Genomic DNA, 16997 nt, shown 5'->3' with positions numbered 1-16997 from the left:
CACTCCATTTCTGGGGTAAAGTGGAAATTTGGCTTAGCTACAGGTGCTGAATGTAATTAAGGGTAGGGAGGACTGAGGTGAAGTTACAGTCTTGCTGGGTTCATACCACACATGGATGCACACAGCTTTTACTATTTTATCAGCCTAAGTAAACTTCTTTTTAAAAAAAACAATCACGGTTCCTCTCAGTCTCTCTCTCATGTCCACTTAAAAGTCAAATCAGCATCACCAAGATCATGATGAACATTGAGAGCATGGAAAAAGGTCCAGTATTCTACCGCTCTATCCTGTTTATTACAGAAGAAGTGCTGGCTTTCTTCTTCAGAGGTGTTCTAGGGTACACCAGCCCATCTGAATTGCTATGAAGACATTCACGTGCCTATGTCTCAGCCAGAGGTGGTCAGGACACCAAGAGCACTACATGTTATGATTTGATCAGTTTTAACAACTAAAGAAGAATAACATTATAAACACAACCCAGAAAGCACCCCCTCAAGCATGCACATCACTATAAGGAGAAAAGCAGAAGAGCTAACAGGAAGGGAGCTCACATGGGAGGAAGAGACTACGACTACAGAAAGTGTTTCTACAGTGCTGTTAATTATTTTAAAGCCACCCTCACCATCCCCCACAATATGCTATTTTTTAATTATTTTTTTTTTTTTACAACAGAAAGAGCATTTGAGACAGGAGAAGGCATTCGGTTCAGCTGTCCGCTCTCAGCCCTGCAAAACCACAGGGCACTCTCTGTATTTCCACCTCCACCATGCCGGGGAATGACATCACCTCTGCTCGAGGGGGCTGGCGGGCCAACAAAAATAACTGTTACCGACCAAGAGCGCTATTGCAAGGAATATTTTTGGAACTGTACTCCGCATTCCTCCAAGTCCCCTGCTTCCTAGTCCAAACATATCATGGCCTAAAAATTCCTCGCATTTTCTATGCAGTGTTTCCTTTGGGCTCGCACAATGGGGCAGTTCTTCTGCTCAGCAGCGCTAGTGTTCTGGAAAGGGAAGGAAAAAAAAAAAAGGCTGAAGCACTAAAAAACCCTAATGGCAACCACAGGGGCTGCAGTGTTATTTTTAGGTCAGAAAAATGATGCAAAAGGCAACAGAGTCACCTCAGATTTACCTTCCACTGCCCTTTACTGAATAAAAGGCCAAAGAGCTTGGTCATTTCTTCCATGTGGTGGTAAGGGGGACTCACCTATGTTCGTGGCAAAGACCCAGCTATTTAGTGGGTTTTTGCATGGAAGGAGGAGGCCATGAGGATGTGGCATCTCCCTCTGACAGCACCTCTGGGACTGTGCAGGCGTAACGTAGCCCCAAAGCCTCCTCACCTCTATGCTCAGCTGCCCTTCGGCTGCAAGAGGCACAAAACCATGGAGGCAAATTCTAGGTTGTGTCTAGGCTGTGCAGCAGCCATCATTTTCCCAGAGGAAAGAGCAGGAATCCCCAGTGGGGACTGTCCCTCCTAGCATCCCACCCAAGTGCCACTGTATCGATCCCTTCCACTCCCATGTCTGTCGGTGTATCGACATAAGGTGATTCTGGAGGCTTTCTTACTAGCAAACAAATGATTTGGACAAAATGTGTATACCTAAAAGTATTCCAGCCTAAGCCAAACAATGGAAAAACTCTTACTCCTTCTTCACTATACATTTCTACAATTTTCTTTTCCTCCTTCTTTGGAAGAAAGTAATTTTCCTTATTATCAAGGTAAAAGTCATGGCTGATCTCACAGGGAGAAGTCACACATACCTAAACGGTAGCTCCATTCCAACCCTGCTCTGTTCCAAGTAGAACAATTTACCCAGTCTTGGAACAAACTTCTATTTCAATGGAAACAGAGGCTATTAAACAACACGTGCTTTACTGGCCAATACTTTGCTTCTTTTTTTAGCTGCCCAGATAAGAAAAACAATGCAGAGAATAAACTAGCAGGGCACATAAGGAGGCCACTTACACCACTGATGTTCTGCACAAGGTTTAGAAACTCCTTTTACCTTTCTGTACCTCTGTTACTCCATCAGCCCTAGATCAACTTCATCTGTTTAGACTATAAAGTCTGGGACTTGCTTTCTGTTGTGTCCTACTTTTCCCACTCACTGTTGGGCCCGGAAGCACATATTTATTAAAAATCATTATATTTTTAAAGGGATTTAGATTCACTGCACATCCACAAACAGACCAGTTGCCATAAAACTGTTTTCAAACACGGAGAGAGCAAAGAAAATTCACTCTTTGGGGTGTTACAATTGAGAGATGAGGAATGGGCTGGGGAAATCAGTATTTAGGTGGAACTAATTAGCAACAACTAAAAGCTAAATGACAACGGGACCCATAGCCCCCTTGTGGGATATTCTAAAATGGCTGTGCATGTCTGAAGTATTTCAAGGACTTTCATTATCTGCTTGGTCTACTGCTTTCACAGCTCAGATAAATCAGTATTTTCAACCACAGCATTCAGCTTGTTGCCCCGTGAAATAATTCCCCAGTCATAACTTCCAGAGATACAGAAGCACACAAAATATGATCTCTTTTACTAGGCTAATAAAAATCAGAAAGTATACTGTATAAATTTTATAGACCTCGAAGGTCTGTCTTCCGTAGGAGAAAATTGGGACTTCGGGCTACTGTCAGCAACGTAGCAGAGAGAAAAATATTTATCGGCTGCTTTAGAAAATGCACCAGATGATAGAAGTGACTAGCAAAGCAAAATAACATAACCGTAAACTTACCTGAATCTTTTCTCTCTGTGGAGCTCTTTCACATTATGGTTTCGACTTGCAGATTAACGCTTGTAGAGCCACAAGGGAAAAAGGGCCAACCAGCAAGAAAAATACTTCTGCTTCTTTGAGCCTACCCCGAGCAGGCAACTCTATACTATCAGAATGCGAAGCGCAAGGGCCATATGGGTCTCACTCGCAGCTCCTCTGCATCGCCGCGCTGAGCCCGCTCTGTGCTGTGCGCGGGGTCACCGGCTCCCTCCAGCTAAGCCGGGCTGGGGGCGTTCAGAGGAGAGAAGGCGCCTGCTCTGTGCAGAAAGTCCTGCTGATTCGGTAGGGTGATTCGGGGAATCTATCTGTGCTCCGTTTTGGAAACGCACTGGCCCTTAAGATATTACTGTGTCACTGAGCGCTCTGAGGTATGTCAAGCACAGCCCTCACGGCTGTGTTGCTCCTTGCTGAACTGAGGGTGAGAGATAGGAAACTCAAATGCCTCCCGAAAGCCACCTGGGTGCCTCCCAGGAGCTACGTCCCGAGCCAAGAAGATCCATATGGATTCAGCTTCTCCACAAAGTGGGGGGAACCAGACTGTGAAAGCAAGGGAGGGAAGGAAAGGAAGATTCATGCAATTTTCCTGAAAGAAACCAAGGTGCTGAGCTAATGCTTTTCTAAAACTGAATGACTAGGCAAGAGGTGGGAAGGAGGACTTTTTCATTGTCAGATTGGTGAAAGTGGGAAGAAGCTGAATACTGGGGTCCCAAGGGAGAGAGAGACCGTGCTTCGACCAGAAGCCAGGCACTGCAGAAGGGGAGCCCAGCAGAGGCAACCTGGAGACCCAGAGAGGTACTAATAGGGATTTTGGAGATCACCTCAAGGCTGGAAGGAGGACCCCTGCATGAGCAATGTGTTTACTTCTTTCAGTATAGCTCCTGCACAGTACAAAGCAGAAAGTGCCTGCTTCAAAGAGCTTTCTGCAAAATCCATGTCTGTCTGCTTGCAGGCAAAACCTCATGCCTCAGACAGGTGAAATCAGACACATCCATATATGCCCTGGATTCTCAGAAAGTTCCTAAAAACCCCAAACCTCATTCAGTTTCTTTGAGATCAGAGGTGAGACTGATGTTCCGAGTGCAGACCTGAGCAAATGTGTTTTCATGTGCCTTAGCGGAAGGCTACACCTCTAACAGCAGGTATGGTTAAAATAGCCATAAAGGGGACATTTTTCTCCTTGCCTTGTTTGGGTCCAGAGTGCTTGCCCCCATGGAAACACCTCTCCTCACCTTCACTTCAGTGATCCAGGACTGAGCAGCTTCAGAGAGGGGCCCAATGGTTGTGCAAATAAAACCAACCAGCGACTATCACATTTTTTGCTCCTTCAATGACCAAGGAGGTCAGAGACTATAGGGCAATATGAGCACAAGTGAAAGCCAAAAGGTGCTTTTTGCTTCCCTTGTGATGGCAGTTATGTTGGATTGCACAGAGAAATCTGATTCTTGCCAGGGTAAGCAATAGAAAAACTATTTCCTGGGGCTTTCCATCTCACCCACCATGGATGTGGATGGCACTGACCTCTCTCCACTTCAGCCAAGCCTCAGAGAACAGACCTGTTGCAAAGGAAGACAGGCGGGTATGTGTTGTGACTGGCTTCCACATACATAACTTTAGACTTAGTCCCAAATTCATCATCAGCCAATTTCCTCTGTTTCTAACAATGAACAAACAGAATCCCTCCTGGGATTTGGAGAATGGGAGGAGACTGCAGTAATCTTGACAGGTTTGGGGGAAACTAAGAGAGGAGAAACTCTGTTGAGACAAAGTTCCTCAAGTGAGATTAACCTAACTAATTTGAAGTATTCCATCTTCACAGGAGAGAGAGGGAGCCACACAATCAGCTTAGCCCAGGTTAGTTACATGAGGATCCCATCCCCACAGCCTAGTGGAAAAAACAGCGGGTGTTTCTTCTGCCCAGCTTTAGTCCTAGTTTCAGTGCTAAGAGATGGAACAAATAGAGATGGCTCATGACTTTGACATTTGCTCTGCTATCATCATCAGCTCTATCTGATAGGATGACACTGCTTAAGCTGTGGTAGCCAGAGGAAATCCAATGCTAAGGAAATGGACATTCATTTAATGTTTATCTAGGATCTGTTCCACCAATGAATTCCAGATGTTGGCTTTAATTGTCACATTCTGGTATGTTTAAGCAGCAGGAGTTCGTAAGGCCGATTTGTAAATCAATCTGGCAGACTCATACTGAATCCCATCTTTGCCAGCTTTTCTAAGTAAGAAGATGCTCTTAAAATATTAAGTACTTAATGCGTCTGCAATGCAAAAGGAAGGAAAGATTTTTAAAAATCCCTCCCTGATGTTTTTCTCCTTTTGCTCCTTCTCTCCTTCATTTCCTCCCTGCAGAACTGCAAGACAAGCCATTCCCCTCAGATGAGTGCAGTGAATTTTAGCAGTCCTAAAGCTAACAAGGGCAGGTATTAGGATGCCTCCCTGCAACATGGGCAGAGCACCCTGCTCCTCACTCACATATATTTCTTCTGAGTAACTCCACCAATTTCCCACCACAGCCAATGGCAACTGCATGCATGGACTACATCCAGCAACAGTGCTCCTGATATTTGAGCCCAGAGTTTTCTTAAAGCTGGAAAAAAAAAATTGATTACTGCAACCTTGGGACTGTCTCAGGCCCCAGCTTCCATGTTCTTATTAATTTATATTTAACTGTTACAGCAATTACAGCTCATATCCAGAGGTGGTACAGAAATGTCTCTCATATTCTGAATCCCAAAGCATCGTACAAGCTCAGAGTCAGACACTAGCAAACCTGGCCACTGTTTTGTGCTCAGTGTGACTTCACACAACAGCTGAATGTGTTGGACTGGTGTTAGAGAGATTGCTTATTGCAACAGCCAACTTACCAGTCAGGCCTTGCTTACAGGAGAGAAAACTATGTTAAAAAATAGCTTCAGCTTAAGTACTACGTCCCTACTGACTAGGGCAGACACTATACCTCATTAAAATGGCTTTAAAAACCCGTTTCCTCAATTTCCTTTCAAAACACCTGCTTCTGAGAAAGCACCTCAGTATTGAACACATGTGAACCCTACTTACATTTTCCCAGGAATGTGTGCTTAGTACACACATTTTTCAAAAGGTGTCACTGGACGGTTAGGTAGGGTTTCAAAAGCTTTCAGCATTGGCAATACTCATCCCGTGGAAGTTCATGGGAATTCTTCAAAAGAGCAACCTCAGCCTCGGCTGACTGCTTTTGAAAAACTCCCCTTTATCTTCCATCTTTGACGGCCCCAGAGATAAAGTGCTGTAAGTTCAGTTTACCATCCTTCTTTAAAATTACAGACCTCTGAGTAGGGGCCACTTCTTCCCTCACTAAAAACATGAAAAGCATTTCACTCGTGGCCTGAGTCATGCCATATTTGAAGAGGGGTTTGAGAAAAGCAGTGGCTAAAAATCCACCCATTACTTTACACTCTGAGCAGAGACCAAAGTATCACCAAAGAACTGGCTGTATCATCTCAGCTTAGCAGTGGTTTAGCATTTGAGGCTGGAGAAGAAACCCCACTGCATTACAATATCCCCCAAAACAGGCAGGATGAAGTGAGCAGGCTTTAAAATACCTTCCAAGTCCATAGGACCGTATCTAAGCAAGGCACAAAAGCAATGCCATCCCGATAAGTTTAATCTTTGTCACTGAGCATGCTGCAGAGCTGGGGTGGCACCAGGTATCGTGCCACATTTGAAATACAAAAAGGCAGGTCAGAACCCCATCAGGGAATAAGCAAACTGGTTATTGCCCCACAGCAAACAGGCTCCCCATGGTAAATGTCAAAAAACCTCGTACGAGGCTCCAGGGAGATAGCTGTCAATAAGAAAAGCAGTAAAATACCGTAAAAAAAGGCTGCAGCAGAAAAACCAGGAACGACATGCAGGCAACTTGTTGGCTTTTCTTCCCCATGTCTGAAACTATTTCTGTGGTCCATAGCATATGAGTGAAGATGAATAGATTTGTCTCCAAATGCAGAAGAGTGCTTTCTCCAAATACCAGGTGGGAAGGATCTAGTTAAAGAGTTTCCCCTTCAGGATGTGCCAACATGGCCTTGGAGGAACAGCGACGCTGTCACAGGATCTGCAATATTCCCTCCCTCACTGCAGAAGCCGAAGGATGACAAAAATGTCACTTGTGAGCAGTCCGGTGTGCAGCCCGTCCTCCTGCTAAGCGTGGAGCTTTGAACACAAGAAGGGCCAAGAATTCCTAAGAAAAGCTACCATGGGTCAAACAAACAGCAATAACCACATATAAGGGGTAACTTCTGCATTTAAGGTTTAACAGTTTAGTTTATAGTTGAGGTTGTCCATGACCCAGGTTTTGCCTAGAAAAAGGGTAAAACGTATCCAAGTCATTGCTGGCAAAGGGATCGGAGATACACGAGTGCTGACAGTACTGAGGATGTTGGGTGGTCAAATTCCTTTCTGATGCAAATCCACCAATCTGCCCCTGAAAGCTGTTGCCCTTTTGTCTGTTTATCATGGCAAGGTTTCAAGGAGCCACCACAAAATTCTCCATAATTACTCAAGAACAGAGCACCCAGAGAGCAATCTCTTTTTCTTGAAGGTCACGTAGACATATTTTTACAATGGCCATGATTACGGCTTCTCGGACACCTCCCCAGAGATTCTGAAAACCATCCCAGAGGAAAGGGGATGATGGAGTCCCCACAGATGAAGCCAACCAATCTGCCAATGTGACCAGGAGATGGCTCATGTCTCAGGAGCACACCTTTGAGGACGGGAGGAGCACGCCTAACACATTGCTTGCATTTCAAGCCAAAGGCACAGACCAGCTTCTCAAAATTCATCCTCAATATTATTCACTTCCCACAAGTGAAGGCTGCTGCATCTTCCAAGCCTCCTTGAAGGAAAGGGATTAACAAAACCACACTCAAACCAAAGCAGCTCACAAGAGACCTTGGCTGAAATAACCCCCTTGATGTTGAATCCCCACAACTTTCTCCTGGGTTGGAGTTTCTCCTGCCAAAGCACACGCGAGGGCTACCAGGAGAAGCTGCAGTGGGCTTGCAGTTGTCATGAGACACTGCAAACAGATCGCAAACACTGGGCTGTGCTGGGGATTAGGGAGGTGCCATCCCTCTCCTCCATGAGATTCCTGGGATTGCTTTGGAGAGAGCAGCAGGCAGGTTTGGGAATCCCAGGCCGCATCTGAAGTGGATCCAACTCCCTTCCCAAATTCCCTGCCAGTGAACAAGAAGGACTGTCACCAGCTCTTCCCTGTCCTCCCAGCTGCACATCCAGCAAAGATCCCTGTTTACTTCAGTAGAAAGGTCACCATAATTTATTCTAGCTTGAAAAAAACCAACACAAAACCAACATGCCAACTCACATAGCTTCTCTTTAAGAAGAGAAACATCTAATATTGGACCAAAGAAAATTCAACAAAGAATTTGGTGTTGGTGCTTTTTCCAAATCAAAATAGTTTCGCAATGGAGGATTCAATCCCAAATATTTCAAAGCCCTTTGTTGACAATCAAACAGAAAACTGACTCAACTCAATAGTTCAACTGACTTGACAACATTTTTCAGGGAAACAGTGAATTGGATGAAAAAAAAAAAAAAATGAATAGAAGTTCTATGCATCATTCGGATTGTGTGATAAACTCAGGATTTAGTGGCTTGGATGGCATGAAGAGATCAGAAAACCATCCATATTCTGCATTTTTTGCACTATAACCTTTGTAGTGTGTCTGTAAGAAAATTATATACATACACAGGAACACAGGTATCTGTAGCAAGATGAAAGAAAAGAAGAAAAGAAGAAAGACATCAGCTGCCTTTGTTGCACTGGATCATTGCAATGGAAAATAAAATAATTTGCTTCCCTTTAATTTACATGAAATATTTTCTGTACAGGCCTGTTAATAATTTAGCTTGTTATTAAACAGCAGCATTGTTCTTACTGTTTGTCTCCCTATTGTTCTGCCACTTGCAGTAATTTAAAACAACCCAAAAGAAATCACAGACAGATGCATTGCATAGAGGACAGATGTGTTGACCCATACAGTGCTTTGACAGCTAAGCTTGCAAGGTATGTTTATGTTCTTCGCTTTTACTGCACATTAAAAGAAGGTTCTTTTTAAAACATTAACTTGAGAGCTGCAAAATACATCATGGGAGTAGAAAGTGGAGGGATAAATTCTCTGTTATCTGATTCCTTTTACTGCTCGGAGGGGTTTTATTTCTCCCCTCTTTTCCTTGGCTTCAGTGCGAGGAGCAGGTTCCACCCCGTCAGCGCGACCAGAGTAAAACTGACATTTTATGAGTGGAAACAGTCCAAGGATGGTGGCTTATGCTCTTAACATCCTGACATCTCAACCTCTGCGAGCAGCAGCAGCACTGCTTCCAGTGGCTGCAGAACACCTTAAAAAGCAGCACAAACTGACAATGAAAATAAACTACGGTTGCAGCACTGCTGGAGTCTGGCAGCCCTTAACAAATACAGCAGTGCCTGGGTGTTAAAATACATAAATCTGTCATCATTACCAGGCTAAGGGGTCGTCATCCTATTCACAAAATAAAAGAACTGTGCATAATCAGTAGGGCAGGGAGTTCAGAACAAAGTACGTCTTTTACAAACTCTCAACTGCTGATAGATGGATGTTTGCAAGGGACTTAATGTCTTTAACAGGGTATGTTTAAGAAGGAGTGTAGGTTTCAGAACTCCTGGGATTAGTGCTTTTTTTCCCTTCTTTTCCAAATTTATTGCCAAAAGTGTATAATGTAAACACTCAGGTCTTCTGACTATGAAACCCACGTTATTATAAAGTAAGAAGAATCAAAGCGTTCTAGCACAATGATAGTATTCATCAAGCGCAACACAGAATATGTTCCTTCTTTCATCAAACAAAAATAAATTGTATTTAAAAATAGGTTTATACACTAATTGCCAGCAGATTTGTTGGGTTTTTTTCCCTTTTCTTCATCTTTTTCTTAAGGTGGATGCCAAAGACAGCACAGGAAAGGTAGAGAACCAAACTCTACAGGAATGTAAAAATACACCTCCTCAACAACCATACATTTTAACAAGCAACATACCTACATGTATGGAGCGAGAAGCAGCACGTGAGTGATCAATGGTGTGCATGTGCATTTACACATAAAGGAGTCTCCAAAATCAACCTTCAAGCTACACCTTATAAACTAGCCCAACTTAGAGAACCATAGAATCATAGAATGGTTTGGGTTGGAAGGGACCTTAAAGATCATCTAGTTCCAAGGCCCCTGCCATGGGCAGGGACACCTTCCACTAGACCAGGTTGCTCAAAGTCCCTCCAACCTGGCCTTGAACACTGACAGGGAGGGGGCATGAACCACTTCTCTGGGCAGTCTGGTCCTGTGTCTCACCACACTCACAGTATAGAATTTCTTCCTAACATCTAATCTAAATCTACCCTCTTGCAGTTTAAAACCATTACCCCTCATCCTGTCACTACTTGCCCTTGTAAAAAGCCCCTCTCCCGCTTTCCTGTAGCCCCTTCAGGTACTGGAAGGCTGCTAGAAGGTCTCCCCAGAGCCTTCTCTTCTCCAGGCTGAACAGCCCCAACTCTCTCAGCCTCTCTTCATAGGAGAGGTGCTCCAGCCCTCTGATCCTCTTCGTGGCCTCCTCTGGACTCACTCCAACAGCTCCATGTCCTTCTTATGTTGGAGCCCCCGGAGCTGGACGCAGTACTGCAGGTGGGGTCTCACAAGAGCAGAGTAGAGGGGCAGAATCACCTCCCTCGACCTGCTGGCCACGCTGCTTTTGATGCAGCTCAGGATATGGTTGGTCTTCTGGGCTGCAAGCGCACACATTGCCGGCTCATGTTGAGCTTCTCCATCAGCTATCATCCCCTTCTCCTCAGAGCTGCTCTCAATCCATTCTCCGCCCAGCCTGTATTTGTGCTTGGGATTGCCCCAACCCACATGCAGGACCTTGCGCTTGGCCTTGTTGAACTTCATGTGGTTCACACGGCCCACTTCTCAAGCCTGTCAAGCTCCCTCTGGATGGCATCCCTTCCCTCCAGCGTGTCAACCACACCGCACAGCTTGGTGTCATTGGCAAACTTGCTGAGGGTGCACTCACTCCCACTGTCCATGTCACCCACAAAGATGTTAAACAGGACCGGTCCCAATACTGACCCTTGAGGAATGCCACTCATCACTGCTCTCCACAGCTCCACAACTTGGTGCTGTTCTTTCTATAATAAATATTATACACTGTGCCTTAATTTACAAGTGTGCCTTTTGGGCATTTCTGAGTTAACTGATACCAAAGGGACTAAGATTTGGCTAAAAAATACTATCATCAGCGGTATTTACTGGGCAAACTGAGGACAGCAGAGCTGTATGATGGCACTAGTGAATGGGGCACAGTGCTCGCTGGCAGAGACCTCCTGGAGACACTGTGCCCATGAAGCTCAACCCAGCTTCAGTGGTCCACTGAGTCCAATGAGGCCATGCTAAGTCCTTCATTCCCAGCCTTTGGCAAGAAGAAGAGGGATAGAGCACAGGTGCCAAGGAAATACTGTCTGGAAAAGAGAAGAACAGTAGTAGTTGTAGGTAAGTTAACAGAAAGATCTTGCTACTTGGGGAAGATGGTCATCTTGGATGGTTGGCAAGATGGTAGATATCTCAAAACTGCTGATGACCAGGTCTGCAATTAGCATGATGGCTTCTTATTACTTGGGGTGCTATTAATTAAAAGACTCTTAATTACTATGCTGCAGTCACAGCAGACCTTGACTGGTAATTTAGACCACCTTCTGCATGCCTGCTTTCCACACACATATGTATCACCTGCTTGGACCAGGGACTGCCTTGGCTTTACTCACAAATGCAGCTATTTCTAAGCATTATAGATCCGTAGATGTGGACAAATTGGCATCTGTGCACATCTGTATTGCTCTGTCAATACAGGCTGAAATTCTGCCCATTAGCTGTATGGAGGATTGTAACAAAGACAACTCTGATTAATAAAATCAAAGGCAAAAGATGTTTTTAGCCTCAGACATACTGACGAGAAAAGCCCGACATGTATGCTGCAAACTCGTTGGGATCAGAGGCTAATTCTATTAATATCGTTTAATAGAAGGAAGCCATAAATTGCTCAGATCAAACACACTTTTAACGTCAGCCTGCCTGGCGTTGTGTATTGCTTTTATTCCCAAACAATATTCGTGCAGCAAACAGAGCTGCAGTTTGCTGTTTGCATGGGTGTAGCAGCAGCTACACACTCCAAAGCATCTGCAAAGGATTGTGGGCTAAATGCATCCATATGTCCTACATGCCTCGAATTTACACTGGCTGCAGCTCTGGTTTGCCGCAGTCTACCACAGGATGGAATATGGGGGGAAATCATATATCCATACATATATGTATGAATTTCATGCTTACATCCATGGAAAAAAATCTTTTCATTTCCTTTAAATTGTGAACAGGTGTTATCACCTTCTTAACTTGGCTTCTATGTTACAGCTTCACGAAGGGAAAAAAGAAATCTACCTGGAACAGTGACGCTTTTGTTAGCCAGAACATGATGTATTGATAAGCATACTGTAAAGTTTGTTATAAAATCAAATGAAACTAATAAAACCTAACAAAGATCTTGTAAAAACTGTGGACATTATACAGCATTAGCACTGAGTTACATTACAGATCTGGACTTGGAAGAAACAAGGCTGCTGCTCGGTTGTGATGTTTTCCAGCTTCTTACACCCGTTCACCAAGAGCCACCAGTTATATCACTCAGTGCTACATTTTTGATCAGTCATTTTTAGGATAGTTACGGCTAATACTGGCACTCACATCATCACCTCTTTATGGAAAAAGAGCTTTTGAAGAACAAATTATTATGGGCTGTTGTGACATCAGTCTAGTGTAGCACTCAGCAAAATGAGTAAAACTAGTGAAATTGGTTTTCTGCAGCAATCCAGGAACAGTTATCTTTTCATTTTGGAGTATTTCTCTATCCTCCTTTCCTCTCTCAGGACAGTGGACATTTCCCAGGACTAAATATACTGCACATTGGGACAGGGAGTTTTTCAGACTCTGAGTGGGATTCCCCAAAAGAGGAGGAAATGAAGCACTATTGAAATTCAGGGAATAGGAATAGCTGATTGCTTTTAGGTTCCTTTTAACACGTACACTTCTGCTGTCCCTGGGCAACACCAAGTTTGGTCAGGGTGTGTGTCTTTATGCCTGTGCTAATAAACACTCAGAAGGAAGAGTCTTCACTTGGGTGAGGGCATCATTAGTCAATGATGAGTCACTTCCACTGGAAAAGGAGCTTCATTTTCAAGTGAACCATTTTTAGTTATGAGTTTGCACCAAAACATGAAAATATTCACATTTTATGTAACAAGCATTTCATTGACTCCTCTAGTCAATGGGATCGGTTCATGCAAATTGACAGTCTCTTCCCACAGGCTGACATGCAGGACCCCCTCACTCTGCAACACCCCTTAGACAGGTCCTGTTATGAACCAAAGCCCTACCTGAACCTCCACAGAGGGGTTGCTGCGACCCAGTGACACTGCACCACACGCTGACAAGAAGTCCTTGTTGCAATGATTGCAATTGCTAGGCCTTGAGTAGTAAACTAAGGCTCCCCTTTTCTGCTCAGCTCCCAAAGGCCAAAAACAATCTGAGCTTTAATTAGCAACATAACCATTACTAAACATCAGTGACTATGGCCAGATCCTCATCTGGTGTTAATCACTCTGCGTATGCACAGGAGGCCACCAACGTAGATCCAGCTGCCGGATTGGGGCCTTAACAAATTAAACACGAGAACTTTGTTACTGTTTATTTTCACAAGGAATTCTTCATTTCCATATAACAACTGACTAATCATCATTAGTCATGATTATATGCCCTGTGATTGTGTTAACGGTCCCACGCTGGATGGGCTGCCTTTCACACTTAGCATTGAAGTAAATGCACTAAAGACGAGTTGCTAACTCCATACCATGACCAGCACAAGCCACACCACCTTGTTCTCAAATGCAAATACTGCACCTTTTTTTTCTTTTTTCTAAGTGTTGACTCATTTCAGTTTTTGCTTAGCATTAGCAGTCCCTTGGTGCACACATTGCTGACTCAATGTTGATTCACATCTTCTTGCTGAGCACATCTCTCTCTGGTCCCCAGAGTTTATTAAGAGGCCAAAACCCAAACATAAATGAATTTGTCATGCTTTTCCAAGATGGCTGGTGGCACCTGACTCTAGGCTACAAATGTTTTCTCAGCTTTTGCACTATAAATGAGTTCTGAGACATGGATTGATGACTTCATTGGAGAACTTTAATGCAAACCATATTTTACTGTACATGACTTTTTTCACACAGTATTTTCTACTGCAATGAGCAGAAAAAAAGCACATTAGAATAAATATCCATTCAGACATTGCCATGATTTTTTTTTTCAGGATACTTATGCTGACTGTTTTTTTTAAAAAAGGATATTTTAATGCAAATTTTTCACACGTGCCTGTTATCAAAGAGAGCTGTCTTTGGACAAGCTGTAAGAAAGCATAAAATAGCAGCTGGCTCAGCAGGAAAAAGCTACTTTAAAGATAAATCATCTGATGTCAGGGAAGATTCTCAAAGCAATCAATTGCAGCAGACAGACAGCAGGCATTTCATTTGTTTGAAAATGAGATGTAGCTCAATTTCTGAACAGAGCATCAGAGGTTTAGGACAACAAGCTGCACTCTTCCTCCTGCTCTCTGCATCAAGATTTTACTACTCCACAGCCCAAATGGGGCCAAGTAGCTTGATCACTCAGAGGGCCAGGCACCAGAAGGGGATATGATCTGGATGGATGATGGATGCGTCACCAAAATCTTCCTCCAAATAAACCCAAAGAAGAGAAAAAACAATTGCAGCAGTTGGAGATACAAGGCAAGAAAGAGAAACACTGGAGCAGCTGTTCCTTGGACTTAAATGTTGATCTTTTTTGTGCTAAGATGCACCCAAGCAAGATGTGTCTTTGGCAGTTTACAAACTCCAAGTGAATCAAGAAGTCTACAGTGCAGAGACAATCCCAAACTCTATTCTTGTTGCTGCTTTCTTTTTCTTTGTTACAGAAGGAAATAAGAAACATGCATGCAGGTGCAAAATAGAGACAGTTTGATCTTTCGTCACTTGGTTGAGCAACTGATGCAAGATGAAGTATTTACTGGCAGCACCTGTAGCAACAGCCCTGCATGTTGCAATGCTGGCACACCTTGCAGGATTTGGCCCATAACACTCCTGCAAGTGAAAAGTCCTCTGTGTTGTGCATTAGTGAAAGAGGTCATTATGCTACAGCATAAATATTTACTAATAGTCCTTCCTACAGCTGTTCACCAACAATTTTCCCTTCAGAGAATGACCAGACTTCTGGAACAAGTGATACTGTTTATTATTGCAGAAAGAGATGGCAATGGAGATTGTCCAGCATGCACTTGTTAGAATACTTTGGTTTTAGTTATTTATAAGTCAGGCAAATCTCACCCATTTGGGTGAAGATTTCCTAGGGAGGGCCTAACGGCTGGAGTGTGTGATGGCTCCGTATGCGCAACCTCACAGTTTCTCCAAGCTGGCCACAGCTCGATCCAGGCTTCAGTTACACCATCACATGCTGGTGTTTTTTTTTTCTGCAGAACATACCTCCATTCAGCACACAAGGTGGGCAGTTTTCAAATAATGAGCAGCTATTCAACATTTTGTTTCTTCCTCTTTAGCCTTAGACTTCCTTTTAGAGCACACTGGCAAGGAAGTTTTATTCTGCAATAACCTCAAGTTTCTACCAAGCATCTAAAAACAAAATAAAGCTACTTTTCATACCTGTAGATTATAAATCAGCTCTTCTGAATTGATTCAGTTAGGAAAAAACCTTAAAGATAAGATTTTCATGGGCATCATTGTACAAATAACTTTTTGGGAAGGTACAGCACATTTGTTTTGATGAGCTACAGATAATTCTCCACAATAAGGCACCATTGTACTTAATAACTACAATGCTGATTTCACACTGATTAAAGAGAAGTTCCTCTTCCAGCATTTGTAAATCTGTCTGCAGTGTAATTGGCATCCCAAATCTTGTGGTAAGCCACAAAAACTATTAAGGCTGGCTAGGGGAGGAAATTGTAGTTTTGGCTTATATTGGTTATCTGCTTTTACTGGCCTACATTTCATGCAGGGCTGTATTAGAGCAGGATTCCTTGGATCTTGGGATCCAGGCCCTGCAGTCTGAGAAGATGGGGAAATAAGCAGGGCAGAAACCAATTGCTACCATCTGGGTTGGCAAAACCTTTGTCTGAGAAGGAAGATCAAAAACCTAGAATAAGAGAAGACTCCCTTCCAACACAGCAGCAGGAAGATGCTAAAATAGGAAGAAAAGACTTTAGCAAGTGTTATGAAGGAGGAATAGTCTTTTAGGGTGAGATTTAAGAGGTTTAGGCTCAACTCTGAGCCACAGCTCATATTTTATGTGGTCTTGGACTAACCACCTAGTCTCTCTTTGCCTTAGTTACCATTTGTAAAATCACAGTAATCTGTCTCAATCGCACTTGCAGACTGAGAAGTTCTCCAGCCAGGCAACGTAGGTATGTCTACCAGACATGTAGAGGCAGACTCAAGTTTGGTCTGGTCATGCACTGAGCTGGCTGGTTGCAAGCAAGATCTGTCACGAAAGCCGCAAAGCGACATTAGAACAGGCTTGTACCAAAACTATTACATCTCACAGAAACCAACCTGCAACATCGACAAGGGAGCTCACGTCTGCCATCTCTGACAGAATCCACTGATGTTGGTGGATCCACTGCCCTTTTTTATTCCTTTGTACAATGTCACAGATTTGTGTCGGTCCTCTATACCCTAATGGAGTATAGAGACTGATAAGAGTTAAGAATAATAAGAGTTATATACCACTGAATGCAGGCAGAGAGGTTCAAGGCAGCTGAATTTTAGTTTCAGCTCTCTGTAGGACCTTGGGTAAACTTTCACCTTATACTGCTGCAGTGTACACATATATAACACAGGGGTGACGGTTCCTTACTTGCCAGTAGTATGGTAGAGCTCAGTTAAAAGCATATAGCATAACTCCAAAATCTTTCAGTAAGCTACTGTATGGATTCCAGAGATTACTGCTTAAATTCCCAGAATGCTTTCATGCCAAAATGGTTTTTATTTTTTCAAGTCTCAACGTT

The 16997-nt window shown here is 43.5% G+C and overlaps 1 protein-coding gene across 3 annotated transcripts in view; it reads right to left on the bottom strand.

Annotated features, from left to right (window-relative positions):
* The window catches only part of FGFRL1 (fibroblast growth factor receptor like 1), a 186879-nt gene that overhangs the window by 76726 nt on the left and 93156 nt on the right, over positions 1-16997 (bottom strand). The window lies entirely within an intron of this gene.

Source organism: Nyctibius grandis, chromosome 6 (genome assembly GCF_013368605.1).
Source record: "Nyctibius grandis isolate bNycGra1 chromosome 6, bNycGra1.pri, whole genome shotgun sequence".
In the NCBI taxonomy this organism is placed as follows: domain Eukaryota; kingdom Metazoa; phylum Chordata; class Aves; order Nyctibiiformes; family Nyctibiidae; genus Nyctibius; species Nyctibius grandis.
The sequence above is the reverse complement of the archived record's forward strand: the minus strand, read 5'-3'. Positions and strand labels throughout refer to the sequence as shown.